The 7,010-nt window shown below is 37.0% G+C and overlaps 1 pseudogene; it reads left to right on the top strand.

The window, feature by feature from the left end:
* Window positions 1-4,207, top strand: part of LOC141496523 (kallikrein-14 pseudogene) — a 4,806-nt pseudogene extending 599 nt beyond the window's left edge.
* Window positions 4,208-7,010: the final 2,803 nt, after the last annotated feature.

Here is a 7,010-nt window from a genome sequence, read left to right on the forward strand (position 1 = left end):
AAAAAACCCCAAAAGTGGGAGCAGGTTAAGTGGCACAGTGGATAGACCACCTGCCCTGGAGTCAGGAGGACCTGAGCTCAAATCTGACCTCAGACACTTATTAATTACCTAGTTGTGTGATCTTGGCAAGTCACTTAACCCCATTTCCTTATTTAAAAAAAAAAAAGCACTAACCATAGACAGCTACTACTCAAAGAGGGATGATAAAAATGCCATCTCAGAAGGAAGAAGCAATGACAAATTACCTACAAGGAAATCTCAAAGGAGTTTTTGAATTGAACTCAAATCCAAAACTTCATAGAAAAGCTTTAAAATGGTTTTAAAAACCAAAGAGAGGAAGGGAAAAAATGGGAAAAAAAATGAGAGCCATGCAGGAAAATTATGAAAGATTCACCCAAGAAATCAACTCCTTTAAAAGTAAAAATAACCAACTGGAAAAAGAATATAAATCATCAAATAATAAAATCAACCAACTAGAAAAGGAATGCAACTCATCTAAAAGTCAACCCTACTAACTGGAAAGGGAATGCAACTCAGCAAAAAATAAAATTAACCAACTGGAAAAGGAAACACAAAAGCTAACTAAAGAAAATAAAACCCTAAAATTTAGAATTGTACAAATAGAAACTAATGAATCTATTAGATAACAAGATTCCATTAAGCAACACCAAATGGCTGAAAAAATTGAAGAGAACCTAAAGTACCTTTTAGAAAAAAACAAATGATCTGTGAAATAAATCCAGAAGATCTAATTTATAAATTATTGATCTACCAAAAATCTATCAAAATTAGAGCTAGGAAAATATCTTCCAAGAAATCATCATGGAAAACTATCCTAAAAACTAGATCAAGAATACACAGAATACCTCCAGAAAAAGACCTGGAATATGATATTTCAGAAAGCAAAGGACTTTGAATTACAACCAACAATATACTATCCTGCAAAATTCATCATATTCTGTCAGAGGAAAAATGGATCTTCAATGAAATACAAGACTTCCAGAATTTTCTGATAAGATCAGATCTGAACAGAAAATTTAATCTTCACATATAAGACTCAATAGGTGCATGAAAAAGTAAATAAATACTATTCAAGAACATTAGATCGCATCCACCTTACAAAGGAAAATAACACTTGTAACTCTTGAGAATTGTATTTCTTTTAGGATAGTTAATTTTTCTATTTAATATAACTGAAGGGATTATACTTAGAGGATATAGGTATGGTTGGTTCTTATCCTTAGTTATCGAAAAAGATCAAAACAACATCATTGAAACAAATTACATGGTGCCCAACTGTGGCTGATCAGACCAACTCAGAATGCTCTACCACAGGTTGGGCACAAATAGTCCAGGTGAACAACCGGGTATTTTCTCTAAATTTATGTATCTCAAGTTTCCTTTGGAAAAAATAATGAATTGGGGGCAGCTAGGTGGCACAGTGGATAAAGCACTGACCCTGGAGTCAGGAGTACCTGAGTTCAAATCCGACCTCAGACACTTACAATTACCCAGCTATGTGGCCTTGGGCAAGCCACTTAACCCCATTTGCCTTGGAAAAAAAAAAGAAAAAAAATAATGAATTTGCTTTCGTAGACTATACATACATACATACATGTAGATAAGATAAATATGCAAAAATTTTTAAAAATTTGCTTGGAGGTGGTATAGGATGTTGAGGGGCTTTAGAAGAATAATAACCTTCTTCTTTCCTCTCCCCAAATAATAGAACAGAAGGGAGCCAAGAAGGATTCTGAGATCAGTAAGAAAGCTATTTAAATACTTATATAAAAGGGCAAACTCAATAGAATACCTTGAATTTTGTGTAAAGTCCTTTCCTTCTCTTTAACCAGGTATGTGAAAATGCTCATTTTAACTGGTATTTTTTGAATTATAAATATTTTATTTATTTTGAGTTTTACAATTTTCCCCCTAATCTTACTCCCCCCACCCCACAGAAGGCAATTTGCCACTCTTTACACTGTTTCCATGGTATACATTGATACAAATTGATGTGGTGAGAAGTCATATTCTTAAGGAAAAACATAAAATATAAGAGATAGCAAGATCAGACAATAAGATGCCAGCTTTTTTCTAAATTAAAGGTAATAGTCCTTTGTCTTTGTTCAAATTCCACAGTTCTTTCTCTGGATACAGATGGTATTCTCCATTACAGACAGCCCAAAATTGTCCCTGATTGTTGCACTGATGGAATGAGCAAGTCCATCAAGGTTTTTTTTTTTTAGGTTTTTGCAAGGCAAATGAGGTTAAGTGGCTTGCCTAAGACAACACAGCTAGGTAATTATTGTCTGAGACCAGATTTGAACCCAGGTACTCCTGACTCCAGGGCCGGTGCTTTATGCACTGCACCACCTAGCCGCCCTGAGTCCATCAAGGTTGATCATCACCCCCATGTTGTTGTTAGGGTATACAGTGTTTTTCTGGTTCTGCTCATCTCACTCAGCATCAGTTCATACAAATCCCTCTAGGCTTCCCTGAATTCTCATCCCTCCTGATTTCTAATAGAATAACAGTGTTCTATGACATACATATACCAGTTTGCTAAGCCATTCCCCAACTGAAGAACATTTACTTGATTTCCAATTCTTTGCCACCACAAATAGGGCTGTTATAAATATTTTTGTACAAGTGATGATTTTACCTTTTTTCATCATCTCTTCAGGGTATAGAACTAGTAGTGGTATTGTTGGATTAAAGGGTATGCACATTTTTGTTGCCCTTTGGGTATAGTTCCAAATTGCTCTCCAGAAAGGTTGGATAAGTTCACAGCTCCACCAACAATGTAATAGTGTCCCAGATTTCCCACAACCCTTCCAACAATGATCATTATCCTTTCTGGTCATATTGGCCAGTTTGAGAGGTGTGAGGTGGTACCTCAGAGAAGCTTTAATTTGCATTTCTTTAATAAGTAATGATTTAGAGCAATTTTTCATATGATTATGGATTGCTCTGATCTCCTCATCTGTAAATTGCCTTTGCATGTCCTTTGAGCATTTATCAATTGGGGAATGGCTTTTTTTTAAAAAAAAAATTTGACTCAGTTCTCTGTATATTTTAGAAATGAGTCCTTTGTCAGAAACATTAGTTGTAAAGATTGTTTCCCATTAACTGGTATTTTTAAAACATGGAAAACAAGAGGATAGTGAATCAATTACCAAATGGAACCAAGACACAAATAATGAAATAAAAAATGGAAAAAAGAATTAAAAGAAAAATAACTTGGAGTTGAAAGTGGTACAAATCAGAGACTCCAGGAAAAGACCTCCTTCTGGACTGCTTTTGTCTTCAAGACACCCCTTCCTGGGGCTCAGCTGGCTCTCTTCTCCCACCTCCTCCAGAAACTAAGCTGTGTCTTCTCTTCGGGATACCTGTCTTCCACTGACCTCTCCCCACCCTACCTTGGCATCCACTTCAGATATGTTGCCCCTGTTAATACTGCTTCTTTTGTGGGTCCCTGCTGCCATTCCAGCTCCAGCTGACCTTCCAGGTAACTTCAGGAATGAGGGAAAGATCATTGGTGGTCAAGCATGTGTCCCTCACTCCCAACCCTGGCAGGTCACACTGTACGTCAGTCACAGTTTTCACTGTGGGGCTGTCCTGTTGCCTAATCGCTGGGTCCTCACAGCAGCTCACTGTTTCAACTGGAACCTTCGAGCATTCTTGGGAAAACACAATCTCATTTACCAGGAGTCCTCTCAGAAATGGGTGAATGTGGTAAAAGAAGGTACCATACCCCAAGTACAACACCAAAACCAAAAACCATGACCTTATGCTGCTCTACCTGGAGAAACCAGTGAATCTGACTAACAAAGTTCGGTCCATTCAACTGGCCAAAGACTGTGCCAGGCCTGGGACCACCTGCCTGGTGTCTGGCTGGGGTACCATTTCCAGTCCTTTTGTCCATTATCCCAATGCCCTCCAGTGTGTGACCCTCCGTATCTCATCTGAGCAAGAATGCAAAAGAGCTTATGGGAAAGCCATCACCTCGGGCATGGTCTGTGCTGGGGAACCTGGAAAGGATTCTTGCCAGGGTGACTCTGGAGGCCCATTGGTGTGCAATGGCGCCCTGCAGGGCCTTGTGTCTTGGGGCATTGAACATTGTGCTCTGAAGTCATTTCCTGGTGTTTACACTAACCTGTGTCCGTACCAGACCTGGATCTTAAATGAAATTCAGAAGAAACATTGACAAAACTCCCCCCACACCCCTGGGAAGAGTGCCCAGTTCAACCTCCAGTCCTACCCACACCCTACAAAGGAACCCAGGCATAGGATCCTTCTAATCAACCCAGTTGAGTTCTTTCTCCCCACCAAGATCATCTTGCCTTCTCTACCTCTGGAGAACCCAAATTTCCTAACCCCATCTCTACTCAGGATTTGGATACATGAAAAGAATTTAGTGATGAAAAGAAATAGCAGATCTGGAAAAGAACCTTTTAGCAAGACCAAATATACTTCAATTTTTACAAATGGGGAAACTGAGGGTTAAAGTGATGTCCTAAATGTCACCTAATTAGGATGTAGCAGACAGATTGGAGACTAAGATCTGGGATTGGAAGGCATAGATCATGACCCCTGAGCCTTGCTCAGGTATCCCAGAGTAATAGACAACTGAATTGATCCCTCTTCTTCACTCCTTCATAGCCCAACAATCTTAGATTAATAAAACCTACAGGACTTCCTTTGTGACAGAAAAAATAAAGAAAGTGGTACAAATCATCCATCCAATTAACAGCCTTCTTGAAAAAATAGTATAATCAAGGTTGGGAATAAGGGTCTAGGGTAGCATGTCCCTATCTCCCTAAAGAATTTACTAACCTGGAATGGAATTACCTTGGATAGATTATGGCATGTGGATAGACATTATATCACTAAATTCAGATAGGTAATTGTGGAATAGAATATTGTTATACTGACTCCAGAAGCTTCATCAATTTATCCTGCCTCAGTCTTTTAGAATGCTCTGTTTCGAGTTGTTTTATTTTTCTCACAATGCCTAATGATTTCCTGAAGGTTAAAAGATATTACAGGAATCCAAGAATCATTTGCCATGCTAAGTTTTACAGAAAAATCAGAATTGATTCCTTAAAGAGTAAGTAACCTTAGGGAATTAATTTCTGACCCATGGCTGCCAAAGGTAACAGGAAGATTCATTCAAATATCAGGTCCCAACTGGATATGAATTTGATAGAACCATTGTCATATAGGAACTGAGCTAATGATATGTCCTTGAGGTGGTGGGGAGAAAGTATACTTTGTCCTTGCTCTGTCCTGGAAGTAAATATCTCTTTTGTAAGAGCTTATCAATTGTTAATATAAGTGGGGCTCTAATTGATGGCAATAGAGAAGAAACTCCTCAAGGAACAGCTAGAACTGGCTTGGCTATGGAAGATAAGAGCCAGAAATTTCTTTTACAATTTTATTATTTATTTATTTTAAATTATCTTCTTCCCTCTCACCCCTATCCTACCTATTGAGAAGGCAAGAAAAATGTTATCATTTACACATGTTAAATCACACAGATCACATTTCTATATTAACCATATAAAAACTAAAGAAAGTGAAAAAACTTTACTTCAATTTATACAAAAGGTTCATCAATTCTCTCTTTGGATGAGGATAAAATTTTTCATCAGGACTCCTTTGGAATTTTCTTGGATCATTATATTGATCAGAGTAACCAAATTTTTCATAGTTGATCATCATTACAACTGTGCCCAATGATCTCTTGATTCTTCTCACTTCACCTTGCATCAGTTTATATAATTCTTGCTGTTTTTCTGAAACATCCCCCTCCCCCAGGTCATTTCTTATAGCACAATAGTTCTTTATCCAAATCAGATGCCACAAATTATTCAATCATTCCCCAATAGATGAGCATCCTGTCAGTTTTCAGTTCTTTGCCAGAACAAAAAAAAAAACTGCGATAATTATTTTTGTATAGACCCTTTCTTTTTCTTCTATCTCTTTGGGAAACAAACTTAGTAGCATTGGTTATTGTTTATAAATAGAAATTGTTTTCTGTTCTGGACAGAAAGTTTAAGATTTTCCCTTCACACATTAAAATTGTTCTGATGGTCAATTAAGTCATCATTTGTCTCAATTCTTAGCTAGTAGTGGTATTGCTAGGTCAAAGGGTAGATATGAGGGGTTTTTTGAGTAGCATCTTGATTTTTCCCATCCATATGCACATATATATTCTTAAATTACAAAATTTTCTTCCACCTTCCGTTCCCACCCCCATCCCCTCAGCAACAGTCAGGTTAGCATTGTACATGCATATTCTTAATAAACATGTTTACAGATTAGCCATTTTCAAGATGAGGAATTAGGATTAAGGGAGATACATAAAAGATAATCATCAGATTGTGAAGGATTGTTTTTTGTTTTATTTTGTTTTGTTTTTCTTCCACTGGATGAGGATAACATAGTCCATAGCCAGTCTAATATGGTTGTTCTAGCTCTGAACTGCTGAGAGGAGCTGCTTCCATCAAGGTTAATCAATGTTGTTATTAATATATATATGTGTATATAAATATATATATATATATTTATATACACACACATTGTTCTCTTGGTTCTGCTCCCTTCACTCAGCATCAGAATCTGTAATCATTCTATGCTTCTCTAGAGTCCAATCATTTGTTTCTTATAGAATAATATTTCATAGTATTCATCTACCATAACTTTATCCATTCCCCAATTGGAACGTCCCATTTTTTATGATTTTTTTTCTAATTATGCCCTTTGGACATAATTCCATATGCTCTCCAGAAAGGCTGTATCTCTTCACAACTCAACTAACAATACATCAATGTCCCAATCCTGCCACAATCTCTCCAACATTAATCATTTCCCCTTTTTTTCTCATCTTGGTCAATCTGATAGCAGTAAAGTTATCACTTTACCTCATAGTTGTTTTAATTTGCATTTCTCTAACCAACAATGATTTGGAGCATTTTTTTATATGATTATACATAGCTTTAATTTTG

This window comes from Macrotis lagotis, chromosome 8 (assembly GCF_037893015.1).
Source record: "Macrotis lagotis isolate mMagLag1 chromosome 8, bilby.v1.9.chrom.fasta, whole genome shotgun sequence".
Lineage (NCBI taxonomy): Eukaryota > Metazoa > Chordata > Mammalia > Peramelemorphia > Peramelidae > Macrotis > Macrotis lagotis.